Here is a 20,296-nt window from a genome sequence, read left to right as displayed (position 1 = left end):
GTAATGTGTTGAATTTTTCTTTCCTTCATTATTTTTCATGTGATTTCTTCTTGGAGCCATAGATTATGTATGATGACTTACTTAATTTCAACAGTTTAAAGAACTTTCCGGGACTGGGGATTTAGCTCAGCAGCATAAGCGCCTGCCTTGCAAGCAGGCAGTCGAGGGTCATTGTTGTATTTTTTCTCATTAATTTTGATAATGTTTGGATTCTCTTTTTAGGTGGATATTTACTTATAATTTCTGTATCTTGTTAATAGATTGATTCTATTATTAATATAAAATAACCTTAAGTGTGCTTCCATCTCTTTAGCAGCCCTCCAATGCTCTCGGTAAAGACCATTCTCTCTCTCTCTCTCTCTCTCTCTCTCTCTCTCTCTCTCTCCCTCTCTCTCTCTCATCTCACATTGTTAAATACCAAGCAGTTGGTGCTTTGATAGACTTGGAATGGGTGGGAGCATTTGTTCCTGGGAAGGTCTATCCCTCAGTCCAAGTTCCCCTTGACTTATGAGCCACTCTTTTTTTCACTCTTTCTTTAGTCCGTTATGGGGAATACCCACCACTGCCATTACTAGCTGCCATGCACCCAACACTGGTCCAGTCTCATCTCTCCACATTCTTGCAAGTGAGTCAACTGTCATTCAGGATGCCTGTCTCTTTAAGTTGAAGGTCTATGCCAGGACAGTCCATTGCTTTTCCACCAGAACTTCATTTCTCTTTTTGTCTCCTCTGATGATGACTAATGGACACAATTGTTGAGATCTCTACCCAAATGTACTCCTATCTTGGTGATGACCCACCCCAGATCTATGGCCCATTTTCATTGGCTCATCCCTGATTTATCTCATTATGGGAAATATTCATTCCCTACCCAAAAAAAAAAAAAACAAAAAACTCTTCTTGGATGCCTTTTATGCCAGCTGGGCCATTTGGGCCTAAAATAAGTAATTAGACCAAAACAATTTATTTTCCTCTGCTGAACTACTTGGCCTGTATACTCTCTCAACAATGTCAAGCACTGGACAGAGGAAGGTACTTTTGATTATGACACCATTAGGGATATAGATAACTACTGCTTATCGTAATGGCAAGTGGGGAAAATTTTCCCATGTTCAGGCTTTTTTTGAGCTCTGGGCACGTCCAGACATTAGCAGTCCTGTAAAGTGACTCAAATTCTTTTGGCTAGCTCCACTACCCCTTCACTTCCTGATCCTATTGAAGAGGTCATTTCCATCCTTACTTCCTCTATATCCATGTGATCCCTCGGTCCCCCATTCATTGCAATCTCCCTCTCAGGCCAATATTCAATCCTTCCTCACTCCTCCTTTTCATTATCAACCCTCCTCCTTCCTCTCACCTCCACTGTGCTCTTACAATTCACCTCACTTTCTCAACTCTTTCAACCTCCACCAATAGTTGAGGCCTCCACTTCCTCAGCTGACTCTGCACCATTTCTTTATCCTCCCCTTCTACTTCCAACTTCTTCTCCCCCTCCTCTCTAATCCCCACCTCCATCATCACTGACCAGACACCATCTTTAAGCCCTCTTAGCTCCTCTGCCTCTGTGCCTCAATTCTTTCTCCCACTTTGTGAAGTTGCCTGTACTGAAGGTCTTATTCATCTTCATGATCTTTTTCAGACTGTGTAGAGTCCTACAATGAAGACCCTTTTCATTTTACAAAAACAATTCAGATTCATTTTTCAGGCATCTATATAAACTTATGAGGATATTCAGGTTACTCTCTCCCCCACCTGCTCTCCAGATCAAAAACCAGAGCCATGGTAAGTGACTCAGGCCGTTGTGAATGAGAAACATGAATTCAACCAACAGTTTCCTATAGGGGTGATGCCTATTCCCAACAAAGACCCCAAATGGAGCTAACAACTTGACACTTATGGCTCCAAGCATATATCCCAAATGATTGAATGTCTTATTCAGAGTCTCTACAAAATTTCTCTCAAAAAAGTTTATTATCAAAAATTAAGGGAGTAATTCCAACAGGGAGATGAAAAGCTGGTGACATTTACTCAAAAAAGTTTATTATCAAAAATTAAGGGAGTAATTCCAACAGGGAGATGAAAACTTGGTGGCATTTAGTAAGAAAGGCACTTACTAAACTTACTGATGTGGACCCTGAAATTCCTGAGAGAATTATTCTACTTACTTATCATTTCATTTCCCAGGCAGCACCATTTTAAAAATTTTAAAAAATCTAAACTAGGCACTGAGGGCCCACAAATGTACCTCTTAGATTTGGCCTTCTATGTTTTTAACAATAAAGAGCAACAATTAAAACAGGACAAACTAAAAGAACTCAAACTACAAGCTAAACAGGATTTAGAAAAAAATAGACTTTAGGCAAAACTCCATAGTCAAATTTGCTGCAGCACTTGAGGCTCAGAGAGACACATAAACTGGTGAATTTTCCAATATGGCCTCTAAACACTGAGCCCATCCAGGACCATGCTTCAAATTCAACAAGGAAGAACACTTGGAACAAGTTTACCATGACCTGAGGCCTCCTCTGGGACCATGTTCTCCTTGCAATAAAGAGGGCCACTAGAAGTTCGAATCCCTGTCCACCAGAGAGGGGATAAGTCATCAGCTTTCTAGCCTCACGGGAGCCAACAACATTGCCACTTATGCCTCTGGAACTTTCATTGAGAGTGATCTGCTCAGATTCTTCCCTGGAGAAAATTGACAGGGCTCAGCATCCACAATCTCCACTGAAGTAACTTGGAACACCAAGTCTTGGTTGACATCTCAGGTAAAACTCTTCCTTTTCTTATTGACACAAGGGCTAGATACAGGGTGACACCTGATATTTTAGGCCAATGCTCTTGGTCACATGTTTCCACTGTGGGTATTTATGGTAACCCATAAATGCAGGCCTCTACATGCAGGCCTCATTCCCTGTTAGCTTCAAGACTTATTCTTCACACACAACATTTTAGTCATCCCAACCTGTCCTGCATCTCTTTTAGGCAGAGATTTACTTCACAAACTCAACTTTTCTTATGCCTTCACTCTGCCCACACCCCTCATACCCCGATGCCCATGCACCACTACCCCTGCCCTTCTTCTTCCCTCCTCCCTCTCTGATCTAGTGGTGTAGCACACTTCCAACCCTGTGCATGTCACTCATATTATACTTGTTTTAATTAATCTCAAGGATTGTTCTGTTTTCCCTTGTGTTCCACAATACCCTATTGCTCTAAAACACCTACAAGGACTCAGACCTCTTATCCACCATCTGCTATCTAATGGATTCTCAAAAAGTTGCACATTCACCCTAAAATACACCAGTTCCTCATGTACTTAAACCAGATGGTTCATACCAATTAGTACAAGATCTCAGGGCCATGAATAGTATAGTCATGTCAATTCACCCAGTTGTCCCAAACCCTTATATTATACAGTCTCATGTTTCCCCATTCACCTCTCACTTTTCAGTTCCAAAGCTCAAGGATACCTTCTTTACTATACCCCTACACCCTGACTGCCGGTATCTCTTTGCTTTCATGTGGACAGATTTGGACACCTTTCAATGTGCACAAATTACCTTGATGATCCTACCTCAAGGCTTCAGGGACATCTCATACTTCTTTAGTTAAGCCCTTGCCACTTACCTCCCTGCAGATAACCTTTGACTTAGTACACTCATCTAATATGTTGACAATCTCCTCCTTTGTTCCCTTGCCCACACCTCAGCTATATTTAACATGGCTACCCTGCTCAACTCTCTGACTGAGGATACAATGTTTCCCCAACCAAAGCTCAGATAGCTTCATCAAAAATCAAACACATAGGGCTCACTCTCATTCCTACCAAGTTATGTTCCATAACTTTTGATCAAAAAGCCTTACTTCACGACCTCCAGATGCCAGTTAAAAAACAACAAGTGCTATATCTCATAGGCTTAGCAAACTTTTACTACCTTGAATCTCCAACTTTGCCTCTTTGGTACATTCTTTATATCAAGGTTTAAAGGAATCCATATCAGAACCACTAGATCTCACAGCTCCAATTCACTCCTCATTTCTCAAACGTAAGGATATTTTATGTAATGCTGCAGCTCTAACTCTCCCTAGTCCTACCCTACCTTTTTTTTCCCCTTTTCTTTTTTATTGGTACCGGGAATCAAACTCATGACTGCCTGCTTGCAAGGCAGGTGCTTATGCTGCTGAGCTAAATCCCCAGCCCCCATACCCTACCTTTTATATGATATACCTCAGCTCAAAAACACAATGCTGTAGGGCTCCTAGGACAACAAAAGGGACTGTCATTTCAAGCCATAGCTTATCTCTTCAAAGTGTTAGACAATACAGTGTGTAGATGGCTTCTTGCCTTTTCACACTAGCAGCAGTAGCAGCTATTTTAAATCATGAAGCAAAAAAAGTTCTCCTTAGGGCAAACAGGTTTACTCACCACATCGCCTTACTGACTAAATCTCACATAAGACACTCTGTGCTCTGATGACTCCATCATGCTTACAACAAGTACAATAACACTTATACATGATTCTCCAGGCACAATCTCAACTAGCAGCATCCTCACTCCAGCAACTTTACTCCCACTTTCAGGAAAAAACACAACTCCTCTTCACAACTGCATTGAAGTCCTTCCAAAGACTCCCACTCCTTTCCCTCACATTAGCAGCTTACCTCTACCTACAGCTTCAGATACAAGGATTATAGATAGAAGCTCAACAATCACTGACACTCAGAAGAGAATGGGATCTTATAAGCACTCAAGGAACCCCTATCACAAATGCATCCCTCATTCTTAGATTATTAGAGGCAGCCCAACTTCCAAAACAGGCAGCAGTGATTCATTGTAAGGGACACCAGACTTTAACAGACTTTATCCCTCGGTAAAGGTAAAGGTTTTGCAGACACACAGGCTAAACTAGCTGCATAGCAGCCATGTCCTCCCATCTGCTTCTATTAGTTCCCAAGAATCTTCTTTCTCCTAAATACTCTTCAAAACAACTACAATTCCTTCAAAAATCAGAATACACCCAAAATATTCAAGGATTGATCTTCAGAGGGTCAAAACTTGTTCTTCCAGATCAGCAGGTTCAAGATGTTATTACTAATCTACACAATTGTTTTCACATTGGATCACTGGCACAATACAGACTCATGCCCCAGGCATCACATATCCTTCTCTGAGAGCTATGGATGCATCAGACAACTTACACCTCTCAGCTCTGTGCTACAACCTCTCCTGAAAAGCACACACCACCCCTCTCTTTTCCTACTCATCAGTTTCACAGACAATCCTCTGGTCAGGATTGGCCCACAGGCTTCACTCACGTGCCTAGATATAAAACTGAACTACATAGTGAAACTGTCTCAAAAAGACATTCTTTTTGTTGCTCAAGAAGTCATGTTATCTTTTCAATTGTCTATCCTTCAGAAGTTTTGTAGATCATCTTGTGAAACTATTTCTACTGCTATTTTGAGGGAGTTAACTTTGAATAACTTTTATCATACTCTAGAAATTCATATGTTTAGATTTTTTTTTATCCTGTCTAAAATACATTTTTCTCAAGTATATTTTCCCAGGCTAGTAGTATTTCACTAAGACATTCAAATTTATGTTATAGGTTTTAAGAAAATAGAGTTTTATACTTTCATCTAATTATGATTTTGTAGTTATTTACTCCTTATCATTCCTTAACTTTTATTAGTTATTTCCTTTCCTTTATTCTTAATTACATTAATAGAAGTTTTTTTTTACTCAAATATGTTTTTGAATTTAACTCTTTATTTTGTTCCTATATTTCTTAATGTTAAGTCAGATTATTAATTTATTTTCTACATTTGCTTTGTATTGATATACATATTTGCATAGTTAAGGCTCTGAATTTTCCCTTGAACAATGCTTTAGTTGCATGTCTTAACTATGGTTGTATTACACTTTATATTTTTAACTTGGGATTGACCCTAGGGTTTTTGCAATAAGCCATATCCTCAGTACCTCCTTAATTTTTATTTTGAGGTTGTATCATTAAATCACTAATTTGTATAGGCTTGGCTTGAATTTGTGATTCTTTTGCAACAACTACCTAGAGTATTGGTATTTCCAGTGTACATCACCAAGCCTAGGTATAGTTTTTGTCACATTTGTTTTAAAGACAAATGTACTTTAATTTTGTATTTCCTCATTAACTTTCAACACATCATGGACATTTCTTCTAATTTACAGAATGAAGCATCAATTGTCATTTAAAAAGTGTTATAGGGCTGGGGATTTAGCTCAACAGCATAAGCACCTGTCTGGCAAGTGCAAAGCTGTGAGTTCGATCCCCAGTACCACAAACAAAAAATTATAAATTTTTAAACCTATTTTATTACAATCAGAAACCATTTTTTTGTATTAGAAAAATGTTAGTGAATACTGTAGTCTGTTGAAAAGATTTTCCCTTCTTTATTTTTAGTATGTGACATTAATTATATATAAATTTTGCCTATAAATTACATTGCCAATTTCTTCTATACCTTCACAGTTTTGGTACATTTGATTTGACACAGATTGAAAAGAATTATCAATATACTTTTTATCTATTTCTCTTTTTACTTCTTATATCTCTTAACCCTTTAACTTTGTTACTTGGTGCTACACAATTTGTTTATTCTTACATATTAGTTGCATCCTTTATCACTTTAAAGTCTTTTTGTCTGGGCTTTTTTTTTTACTTATGTCTTTATCTGCATATTATTTTATATTAAATTCTGCCCCACTCTTTCCCTACTTTTGTTTGCATTTCTCTGTTATATGTCATTAATTCACATCTTTATAAATCATTTTGCTTAAGATATGTATGTCTAACATATACACCACACACAGATTAGGTTTGGTTTTGAAATCTAAACTTAAATTTGTCACTTAAATTGGTGATGTAAATCTACCTTTGTATACAGGTAAGATACACTTGTTACCATTGTAAAATTAAAAATTCAATCATATAATCTTCATTTTTATAGCAAAACGTATAGTTTTACATGCCTTAACTATTATTGTGCATCACCATATTTAAATATTTCCTTTTTACCTCCATATTAAAAATGAAGTTATTAGTGCATTTACTCTATCTCTACATTCTCCCCTGTATTTCTCTGAAGTAAAATTAATTATATAAAATCTACATTTTATGGTGCATTTACATTCTGTTGTGTCACTCTAGTTACACTTTTCTTCAATCAATTATGTAGTCATTTGTATTCAAAGCTCACTTTATTGACTCACATTAGTCTACTTTTAGTTTCTTCAAAATGGTTCACAGAAACAATAATCTCTGAAATCTTATCAATTCAAAATCACTTGTCTGTAGTATTTTTTGCTTGAAGGATAGTTTGACTGGATAGAAATTATTGGCTCAAATTTGCTTTTCTTGAATCTCTTGTAGATGCTGTATTATTGTTTTATGGTATAGAAGTCTTTGAGTATAGAAAGTTGAAAAAAGCTTACAATTTTTTCTCCTTATACATGATTTGATTTGACTGCTACAAGAGTTCTTTCTCTATTTGAAAACCTATAACCTTACTAGTACATTTCTCTATTCTGGCTCAATTTGTCTTACAGTGCTTTTACAAAGTTCTTTATGTATGTACATTTACCTTTTTAGTATAGTTTTAGAAGCATATTTCATTATCTGTTCTGTCCTGTTAATACAATTTTCCTCCTCACATAATCCAATTAGACATAATTTCACTCTCCTTTGCCTGACTTGTAAATCTATTACTTTTCAATACCCCTTTAGAACTCTATTCATTCTATTATCATTATTATTTATTTTATTTTATTTTTTTTTGGTACCAGGGATTGAACTCACAACCTTGCAGTTGCCAGACAGTCGCTTATGCCACTGCGCTAAATCCATTCCCTTATTTTAATTTTTACCTTCAATATTTCTACTTCCATCTGAAGGAAGATAAGAATTAATTTTTCTCTATACTTTCCCACCTAACACAGAATGCTTCTTGTCCAAATTGTGTGAAAAATTCTCACAACCAACCAGTAACTTTCAGTAAGAGTCAGGATTCTTATAATTTACCTCAATTTGGCAGTATCTATCTTGAGATAATGTTAAATTTCTCGAGTCAAGTGTCCAGTTCCACAAAACTATGCCTCACTGCAGGTATCACATCTAAGTTGTAGATTTTTTATTGCCCTTTCTGACTGACTTGCACAAACCATAAATTCCTAGAACCTTTATCCTTCAATTAACTTGCTAAAGGATCTCAGAAATTCAGAAAATACTTATATTAAGCCATTTATTATAAAATACACTACAATAATGCAGATGAACAGACAAATAGAAGAGATGCTTTGGACAAAATATGTAGGAAAGGGAATGGAGACTTCATGTTATGCCCTCTCTGTTAACCTCCACATATTCAGCTATTCAGAAGCTTCTGTAAAACTGTCTTTTAGGATTTTATGGAGGTTCATTACATAGGCACTATTGGTTACATCACTTACCTTCATAAATTCAGGTTCTTTTGAACTCTCTGAAGATTAAAAGAGGGGATTAGGGCTGAATATCAGAAGCGTGTTATCATATTGGTTAGTTCCCCTGTTAACCATCACCTCTCAACCAAAGGCAATCGAAAAGCCCACCAACTGTTATCTCATTACAACATAGTATGCTGTTATCACCCAGGAAATTCCAAAGGATTTATAAAATCTGTGTTAGATAATCCTACTGCTCAAGAACTTGCAAAGCTGAGGATATCAGTACCAGAAACTGAGTCATACAACAAATATTGAAACAAAATACTGTTATAGTGCTCCTATCTAGAAGGTTTCTTCAAAATATATGTCAGGAGCTCGTGGTAGAGACCAATACACATATCTCTTGTATTTTACAGTGTCTCATCCAATTTTATATGGTGTCTCTTTTATGATTATATTCATTCTGGAATTTAAATATTGGTTTTCTTTGTAATCTTGCTTCTTTTGCAATTCCTGCTCTTGCTTCATTGCTTCTGTTGTTCCCACTTTCTATCTGAAAATATATTTATTATCTGTGATCTTCATTTATACATGTTATTATTTGCTTTATTACAAAATATTTCAGAAAATGTTTATTTATTTCTAAATTTGTTACCATTTCCTATACATTTCCTATAACATTTTGGGTAAATAACATGTCAGTCACTTTCTGTACTATTCATCGCTAAATGATCTTCATTTCCCTGTTCTAGCTTCTTGTAAGTTATCTGGAGTAGAAGCCTTTTTAACTGCATAGGTTGTATATATTTTAAAAAATGTTGCCTTCTCCACTCCGTAGAAGCATTTCCTCTCTTCCACATATCTAGAATAAACAGGGTGCAACCAGGCTAACCTATTTCTCATACCTAGTTTTCAAACAAAAAATATAGTTATTTTACATCATGGTGAAGATCTATCCTTCAGAAACTTATTTGTGCTGAATATTTTTTGAAATATGCTCTCACCTTGAATAACTTGTGAATATACACATTTCTTGTCTTTATTCTCTCCCTTTTGGATTTTGAGTTATGTATCTGTCACATGGTCAGTTTATAGAAACTACTGTCTAAGTGTAATGTACTTACTGAAATTCCCTCTTCTTGCATTGTAATAGGAAAGAAAATACAAAGATGAGAGAAAATGCTAAGATATTTTTTGATATGAGGGTGATTCTCCAGCTCCCATTCTAGTAATGAGGGTTTTCAAGGAAAAATATTTACTACAGGACATATAAGTCATAGGATTGTTCTATAATATTTACCTAACGAGTCAAAAGTGCAGGAGTGTAGGGGATCTGTCCACACACTAAAGACCAAAAGAAACTAGCTGAGGGCATGAATTCTGTGGCAATGTCCTGCATGAGTCCAGTTAAAGACTTGGAAATCATTTCAATGTCCACCACAAGTCGAACTGGAGGCCTAGAGCACTCAGCAATGTCGCCTGCAAGTCTATACCAGAGGCCTGTACTGGGAAGGCTCAAAGATTACTGGTGGAAGCTAGAAAGTCTGTGCTCATGGAATTAAGGGTTTATGCTGGCAGGATGAAGGATTTATACTGAATCCAGGAAAAGATGCTCAATGTATGGACCAGTGCTCCCACCAAAAAAACCCTGCAACCTTCCTCAGGGACAGCAAGGACCTGAGGTCCTTCGATGATGAGAGCAGCTCAGTTCATATCAGGAAATTCAGTGTAACAAGCTTCTCCTGGAGAACCAACAGTAGTTCTCCATTTATGTTTAGACAACAATTCTCAGGTGTGCCTTCTACACCCAGAATCATGCTGATTCAGTTCAGCTGGGTGTTACAAATTGCCCATTAGTCAATCCACTATACCAATTTACTTAGTTTTATTTTCCCTGTGAAAATATAACTCATGGAATTACTGCATAACTTGAATATTTAACAAAAATAAACATGATATGGAAAAGTGATTGCAAAAATTGAAAAAGCAAGTTCAGAGAGATATTTTCAAAATAATTGGAACATACGAGGTACTAATTTGGCTGACATGATCATCATGTAGGATGGCAAAACAAGTCTACAAGATTGTGGTATACTTTTCTGCTAGGCAAGAGATTTATCACTTAGATTCACATTTTTAAGTTAGTACTATTGCAAAAAAGTAAACAAAAATGATTATGCAATATTCTTTAAAGTTTTTAATAGGAGGCACATGGAATAAAATTACATAAGCAATTTTGAGAAGCAAGGAAGACACCAATCTTTTTTTTTTATTTTATTTAAGAGGAAAAAGAGAAAAACACAAAACAAAACAAAGCGATGTAAGGGTACACGTAATACAGAACTACAAAAAAAAAATAAATAACAGTAGGAAATCCCCTGTTAATAGATTACATATTATCATCTTGGAAATAGTTGCTCAAATCACAGTATCAAAGAATACAAAGTGGACATTCAAACAGAAAGACTGCAAACAGCTGCGTTCAATGATCGAAAAACATTAATATAGTCAGCCATTTAACACCCCCAAACACACTTGCTGTTATATCCGTTAGAGCTCTTTTTTTTTTTCCTCCCTCTCTTTTTTACAACAAAATTTACACATTTTGGATTTTATTACTCCTTAGTTCTTATTACTTTTTTTTTGGGGGGGGGGAGAATAAAGTCAAATATGGCAAAACAAACCTGTCAGTCAAAACCAAGGATAGACATAGCTCATGATGTAAAACAGAGTACAAGGTTATCAACAATGGTTATCAACGTTGTCTCTTGTTTCCTTAAAAAGAATTGTCTATCTCATTAGATATTATAAAGTTGGATAAAACAGTAGAGAACAATACCAATAAAACTTAGGCATTGTAAACATTACAGGACTTCCAAAGGAGAAAATAGTCAAACCAGAATGGGCATCTTAGTGAATCTTATTGCCTTCAAAGTAGTTGCCTATACCCTCAAACTTGATACTATCATACAGAATGGAACAGAGTCTAATCAGTCAAAACAAGATCGTGGGAGTATTACAGGACTTCAAAACAAGTTAATAGGAAATCAAAAAGAGTTACTATTATATATCCTAATTTTTAAAATTTTCCCCTTAATTAAAACAAACATAAGAAATAACTAAATAATTTTTTAAAGAATAAGGGAGAGATTGAGATAAAACAGGACATAACAAAATAACAATAGAGGTCAAAGCATGACTGTTTCAGCAACCTAATGCTTCACCACCAAATAACCCGACTTAATAGTAGTTACCATAGTGTCTGTCTTTTTCCTTGAAATATTTGCATAAAACTTCATATACTATAGCTTCAAATATTTCCATATCAAGAAGCCCAGAATAAAGCCTTTCTAATTAATAAGTGAAAACTTTATAAGGCTTCAAGGCCACATAACGGGGAATCATGATTGCCACATATTTTTATATATTTGAATCATTACTTACATTAGGGAAACTATTCGGTATTCATACTTGAGAGATTGATATATTTCACTTATGAGTATGGTCTCAAGCTGCACCCATTTATTGATAAATATCTCAAGGTGATCCTTCTTTGTAGCTGAATAATACTCCATTGTATAGAAATACTACAACTTTTTTTATCCATTCCTCAGTTGATGGACACTTGGGTTGTTTCAAGGATCTGGCGATTACAAATTGTGCTGTTATAAACATAGGTGCACATATATCACTGTGGTATGATGCTTTCAGTTCTTCTGGGAATATGCCTAGAAGTGGAATAGCTGGAATAAATGGGATTTCCAGTCCCAACTTTTTGAGAAATCTCCAGACAGACCTCCACAAAGGCTGTACCAGTCTACACTCCCACCAACAGTGCAGGAGAGTTCCTTTTTCCCCACAGCCTCTCCAGCATTTGTTGTTGTTGGTTTTCTTGATCCTGGCCATTCTTTCAGGAGGGAGATGGTATCTCAGTGTGGTTTTAATTTGCATTGAGGACACCAATCTTAACATCTCATTCATTCATTCATGTAGATTATGAAATTGATACAAAGTGATGCCACTTAAATTTATGGCAAGAAAATGAAAACGTTTTTAGGCAACTACCAGGCATTGGATTAAATGTGCAAATGAAAGATAAGATTAACTCTTTATATAGCGTGATTTTCTGATAATGGAACTTTACTTTCCAAAATCTATGTAGAAAAGATTGCTAGGCATTATTTTGGAATATCTATAAGTATTCAGTAATTTTCTAATGTGTAACTAAGGAAACATGCATGATTTTATACTGTGAGTCAGTTCAATGATAATATGTAATAGCAGCAGAACTGGGCAAGACATCAAACTTATTTAAACCTATGCTTCCTTGTTTTTGTAGTGATCTTATGAATACTAAGGGAGCTCACATACATATAAAGGAGCAAGCATAAACGTTAGCATATAATAGGCACTTATAATTGCAGTACCATTTTTTTGAGACAAGATCTCACTACATAGCTCAAAATGGCCTTAAACTCACTATGTAACCTAGCTTGGCCTAAAACAGCAATCCTCCTACTTCAGCTTCCCAAATGCTGGCATTACAGGCATGCACCACTAAGCCTAGCACTTTGGGTCTTATTCAGCATGCTGCTTCATTAGGACACAATTTGAGTCCCCTGCTTTCTGAAAACTTTGATATCTTTGCAACTTTCTGATGAAATCTGTCTTTAGCTCTTTACCATCATGGATGGTAGATGGGCCACTTCCTCCCATATTCCCTTTCATAATTGCAGCTTCTCCTATTTCATTTCTTTCTGCATTAGATGGTATTAGAAAATTTAGATTTGGATATGAGCATTTCCTTCTTCATAGGCATGGCATTACTGCTGAGTTGTCTTTATGATATATTTTCTATATGTGTGAACCACAGTGTCTTTTTACAATCTCCTTTGCCACAATAAATATAGGAATATATAAAATTTTTGTATTAACAATTTTCAGGAATAATGGCTTAAGAATATATGACACATTGGTTGGCCTTCAAATTACTAATTCCTCCAAGTTTTACAGTATAATCATGTGAGACTTAATATTAACAACCAAGTTGGATGGCAATTGTAAAGATAATGGAGCAATGAGCAAAGAAGTCTCTCACTGTTTAACAGTGTATTGCACAAATACATCAATTATTTATGTTTCTCTCACAAATAACTTTATTATAATCATAACATGAATGGTCAAGGCATGCCACATTGCAATGACAGGATGCAGGCAATTAGGTATTGTTGCCCTTCTGACATAGCCACTGTCAAACTGTGGCAGAGGTGCAAGATACCTTGGGAATAATTCTTGAAGCTCAAATGGAACAACTTCCCTTGAATGTGATAGATGTTGTTAATAGATCCCTTGAGGAGATGGTGTCTTTCTCAATATGACTTAAGTGCTTAATCTCTACACTACACTGAGAACACTGTTGAGGCTAAACAAATAATGCCCTTTAGTTCAATTTGCATGCAACTGAACATAATTTTCATTGTAATTGTAATCATTTTCATTGTAATCATTAAATATTTAAAACTGAAATGCTACCAAGTAGCCGTGTCAGTTTCTATTAGCTGTACATAATAGTTTATAATTATATAATACAGTATTTTTAATCTCCTTAGAAACATGCTTAGTTTCACTAAATGATTCATGTAAAACATGTACAGATTCTTTGCTAATTGGCCAAACGTCAAGTTCTACAATTCAGATGAATGAAAGAACATAATAGTTTGATATTTGAAAAATTTTATTTCCTACTAATTCTCAACCTTCTAAAGTCAATATATACATTGATCTGATTCAAAATGTAGCACTGTCAACTATATGAATGAAAGCATTTTCTTATATCCCCTATTTTCATAAATTGCTGTACAGTCATTCCAGAATGTGGCCCCTTTGTTTTCTGAATTACAGTTTATTGTCCATGAGTGGCTGACTACTGAGGGGCTGGTTTTATAAGTTATAGATTATGGATGGAGGAAATTCAAAGGAATCCATACAATAGTGAAATATTTATTGGGAATGACTGATATATTACAATAATCTGACTTCTGCATTAGAAAAGGCAATAAGGAGAAATTATATGAGGCAAACCAATGATGAAAAGTGCATTACATGATTACTAAGGCACACACAGCTTTGATTTTTTTTCTTTTAAACAATACACACACAACCATTGAATGCATGGATTTGTTTTTCAGTTATTCTGAATTACAAATTCAGCAAGCAAGAGGCTAAATTAGAGAGATCTACCCAGATGATGATTACTCATTGAATAATAAAGCTCTTTTATGTGGATTGGTTCTTTTTATGCAAACTTTTCATTCTATTTAATATCACTATGTTACTATGATTCTTCTCATTGAAATACTAGCAGCTCTCTACAACTATCTGCTCACTGATAAATCACAGTGTTCCCTACTTACCATACATCAAAGAAAGAAGCATTACCTTGGAACTGAAGCTTGAAAAATAAAAAGAAAATTGTAAGTTAGAATCTTTACCATATTTGGTTTATATTTTATCTTTCTTTGTGTTGCCATAAGCAGATATTTATTTATTTATTTTAAAAAGAAAAAAAAAATAAAAAATCAAGAAGCAAATGAACAATTAAAAAAAGAGCAAAAGCAAAATGATGACAAACAAATAAAAATAATGGCGATATAGAATTTCAAAACTAAATGATAGGTATATAACAATGGATGATATATTGCATATTGTTATTTTCAAAGTAATTGCTCAGGCTGCCAGATACAGGCATACAAGACTGATCAAACAAAATAATTTCCCTTTGAGCAGTTTCTTTCCTTTTACTATCTCTATTGTAACTTTTGAAGCTTATTTGCTCTTTCAGTTTCTTACACTAATGAGATGATGTGATGTTTATATATGCAAATCTGGCTTGTTTCACTTAGGACTATGATTTTTAGTTGCATCTATTTACCTATGAAATCTTTGAGTGTATTGCTCTTATGGCTAAGTAGTATTCCATTATATAAAAATGCCACATATCTTTTGTCCATTCATCAAATGATGGGAAAAAATGATGGGTATTTGGGTTGTTTCCAAAATTTAACTATTATAAATAACTATTATAATTTGTGCTTTTATAAATTATAAATATGGGTGTGCATATGTTGCTGTGGTGTGATGTTTTCAATTCTTCTGGGAAAATACCCAGAGAGAGAATACCTGGGTTAAATGGACCATCTAATCCTAGTTTTTGAATGATCTCCATACTGTTTTCACAGTGATTGTACCAGTGGACACAGTTGTCAACAATAGGGAAGGGTTCCTTTTTCCTATTAGCCCCACCAGCATTTGTTATTGGATAATTTCTTGATGTTAGCCATTATTTATAAAGTGAGAAGGCATCTCAATGTTGTTTTAATTTGAGGTTCTTGAATGACCATTGATGTTGAACATTCCTTCATAGACTTATTTGCCGTTTGTGTTTCTTCAGCTGAGAATTGTGTATGCATCTCAGAAGCCAATTTCTGGATTGGATCTTTAAATTTGTGGGGCCTGTAGTTTTTTCAGTAAGTTATACATCATTTGTCTGAAGGGAAGTTGGCAAAAATCTTTTCTCAGTCTGTGAGTTTTCTTTTCAGTCTGTTGGTGATTTCTTTCAATGTGTGGAAACTTTTTAAAAGATGAGGATCCCAACTATTCATTCTTTGAAGTACTTACCGTTACTGTGCAGGTTGGTTTTAGTTCTTGAACTCCTGGCCTATCCCTATGTCCTTGAGATTTCTACCTACTTTGCCTTCCAGTAAGTTTAGTGTTTCTGTCTTAATATTTAGATCTTTGACACATTTTTCCTTCAGTTTAGGGCATGATGATAGACATGCATCTAGTTTAACTCTTCAACATATAGAACACCAGTTTTGGGAACACTATTTATTAAATAAGAGGTTGTCATTATTCCAGTGAACATTTTGGGCCCCTTTGTCAAAAATAAGGTTCATGAGTGTGTTTGTGGTTATGGTTGTATCTTCTGTTATTTTCCATTGATTCTCAGGTGTTTGATTTTTACTTGTTTGTTTTGTTTGGTAGTTTTTTTCACAATACCTTGGTGACTTTATTATAGAAGCTTTGCAGTATAATTTCAAGTTATGGATTGTAATGCCTCCTGCCTTGTCTTTGTTGTCCAGTATTTCCATTGCTGTTGTCAGTCTCTTGTGGTTCCATATGAATTTTAGGAATGTTTTCTCTAGATCTACAAGGTGTGCTAATGATATTTTGATGATAATTACATTAAATCTGTATACCAGTTTTGGGATTACAGTCATTTTTACAATGTTGGGTTTTCCTATCAATGAGCAAGGGATGTCTTTCCATGTCCTGAATTCCTTTTCAATTCCTTTTTTCAGAGTACTATAATTTTCAATGTAAAAATCTTTGACTTCTTTTGCTAAACTGAATCCTAAGTATTTCTTTCTTTTTTTATGTTATTGTGAAGAACCTTGTTTTCGTTCTCTCTGTCTATAGTTTATGTACAGGAATGCTATTGACTTTTTAGTATTGATTTTGTGCACAGATACACTCATAAACAAAAATTTGTAATGTATCTTAAAGTCCTCACAAGTAAATATCCCTTGAAAATTAACAATAAAAGAGAATGAACAATATTTTGAAGTTTTTCATCTCATAAAAATCATATAATTAACTTGGACCATTATTTGGCAATATGAGTACTGAATTTTCATTTCATTTTTGTGTTTTTCTTTTGTCATCTCTAAAACATAAACAACAAATCTGTTCTAATTTTAAGTTTGCAGCTAAAAATTCTGTTAGAAAAATTTTCTGAAACTTAAAAATGAGAAAATATGTACACAAAAGGGAAGAGGATGAAGAGATAGGTGAAAGGGGAAAGGGACACAAAAGAGATAAAAATGAATTAATATCTGTTATGCAAATGTACCAGTTTCTCGTAAGGAATGGAAACATTATGTTCTATGCGCATGTAGCAATAAACTATAGATTTTTAATGTTTAAAGAAATTTTAAGTATTGGCTGTTGAATGCAGCAGCTTTCAAAGTACCAATGCAGTGCAGTAGTAGAATACACATCATAATAGTTGACCCAAGGTTGCAAAGGAGGTTAGCTTCAATTGATCCTGGGAGTTTCTGGCCTTAACTTCCTAAGATAGTACTCAAAGTTCCTGTTATGAGAGTGGGACTTGTTTGATAACTTTTCCCTAGAATTCATGTAAGTAAGTATTTCAGCATAAAAGAAATATAAAGGTAATGTAAATTGGAGAAGAAAGGTTAAATTTACCAGTAATATTTATTGTTTTCTTCCTTAGCTTGATTTAATGAGGAAATTTGTTTTGTTTTGTTTTACGTTCTTTAACTCATTAAATCTCCACAGACTGAATGATGGAGATGGTCTCAGTTTATGCTCTATGCACCCTTGATCAGTAAATTACAAACTGAAGACCAAAGATTATGTATATAAGAGTTCCTTGAATCTTGACTAAAAATTAAAATTTGAAAACAGCACACAAGAACTTCTGAAAGAAGATCTCTTAGAATACAGGTCAAGCTCCTTTTTTAATATAATGGGAAAGAAAATATCTCACATAACTTTGACAAAGCATTTTGACTAGACAGTGCTACACTACACATAAAATCAAAATCAAATGCAAGGTTTTTTTGAAATCACTAGACTCTAAATGCTATACTTCTTTCTCACAGTGAAGTAAATGAGCGATTCAATTTTACTCTAGATAAGGTAAACCATATTTCATATGGACAGAGAAGTTACAAATAAGCAAACGAAGAAGGTAGAATGAACTGTATGGTGGTAGATTACATTAGGAGATATCACTATGACTTCATGTTTACTAAAATACATATATGTTTACACATAGGTAAATAAATGAATGAGTTTAGAAATGTATGTATACAGTGAGTAACATATATACAAATATTTCCTAGCTTTGTCTTCTAAGAGTACTTAAAAGCAAAGACATTTAAGTCACAAGGAAGATACCTAGAAACCATACCTTAGATTACAAATACTATCCCATAATAACAGAAACCATGAATATCTGGAGAAATGATTGATTCTGTGGTTAGGGCAGGTAAAACAGAAGATGAATTTGTAGGCTCTTGTGGTACGCGAAAGTAAAATCATGTTCCAGAGAAAAACTGTAAAGAGATGTAGGAGTCACTCTAATTTCCAAGGTGGAAAAACTTGAGCATCAAAATAAGTGATAATAATGGGTTAGAACCCAAGGAATATAACATATATGACAAATTATTACTATAAATATATGGGGAGAACAAATAAATGTGATTCTTACAGAAAAATTACAATTATTAAATGGACAGGAAGTGAAAGAACTAGAATTTGAATACCTCATTAATAATACAGGAAAAAGAAGTGGATTGATTCCAAAAGTATTGGGTGGTTCTAAAATTCTAAAATTATTCTAAGAAAAAACTATATATCATATTTTTTTCTCCCAAATACTGATTACTGTAGCTGTTTTCTAATACATGTCATAGATTTCTTTAATAAACTCCCTTATATCAAGTGAAACTTAGTTCATCAGTCCTAGATTGTGTTTGGATTTAGTGACTCATTTCTAATGAAGTTTGCATTGAAAGAAAATATAATGATCTTTCAGTTAAGAAACCTAACAGGCGCTACTTTGACAATTCATTAAATCTGATAGCAAATAAAGTTAACCAGTAATACATTTAAAGATAGAATTGACCCTGATAAGATGAAATGAAAAAGTGATATCATTCATTAAATATAAATTCTTCAATCCCATAATCTCTTCCAATCATGATAAAACAGCAGGCAAAATTATCAGTCATGAAACACAAGGAAAACAGACAAGCTAGCACATGTCCAAAGATGGTTAGGAGACATGGCAACTAAATGCAATGTAGTATGCAGGGTTGGACATTGATACCAAAAGGATATTAATATTAACAGTGAGTAATTTGAGTAAATTTTAAATTTTATTTTACACTATTTCATCATTATTAATTTCTTAACTTTTATAAGATTTCCATGGTTATGAAGCATCTTATTAGGGAAATCTATGTTAAGGATATATGGGAACTTGTATATCCTAAATTACCCTGTGCTACCATTACAAAATACCATAGAATTGGTTACTTACTATTTTCAGTCCTGATGACAGTAAGTCTGAGCTTAAATTGCCAGCATGGGTAGTTTCTATTGTTCTCATTCTGGATTATGGAAAGTCATCTACTCTCTACATTGTTCCATGTCCTTAGCACATAGGCAGAAAGGACAAAAAGGAAATGACAGAGAACACCCTCTGGTATCTCTTCCATAATGATAATAATGTACTAGATTAGTTCTCCACCCCTACAAGTTCCTTCAACATTCATTTATTATTTGGAGACCCTGATTCCAAATACAACCTCACTAGTGTCTTTGTCTTCAACATATTACTTGTGGAGGAGAAAAGCATTCAATCAATAATATATCTATACTGAACTATATTTGTAATGTCTTAGATATTTTTATTTCATTGCTCATACAAAATATCCAACACCCAAATTAAAAGGGGGAAAAGATTTATTTAGCTCACAGTTTGTACAGGTTTCAGTCCATAATCACCTGGCTACAAAGCAGGGCAGCACATTGCAAAGGACAACAGTTATGACAGCAAAAGACAGAAAACTAATCAAGAAAAGAGTGGCCAAGCCTTTTTTATCTCTTATATTTTATCCAATCTACCACAATTATGGCTGTGCCGATTCAATCAGTGGACCAATTTGGCAATCTTTTAGCCTTGATTCTACCACCTTTAATCGCAGCACATACATTCTAGATTCAGCCACATCTGAAAAA

The sequence above is a fragment of the Cavia porcellus genome, unplaced genomic scaffold (genome assembly GCF_034190915.1).
Source record: "Cavia porcellus strain 051 isolate PalLab524CR breed Dunkin Hartley unplaced genomic scaffold, mCavPor4.1 scaffold_3, whole genome shotgun sequence".
NCBI lineage: Eukaryota > Metazoa > Chordata > Mammalia > Rodentia > Caviidae > Cavia > Cavia porcellus.
The sequence above is the reverse complement of the archived record's forward strand: the minus strand, read 5'-3'. Positions refer to the sequence as shown.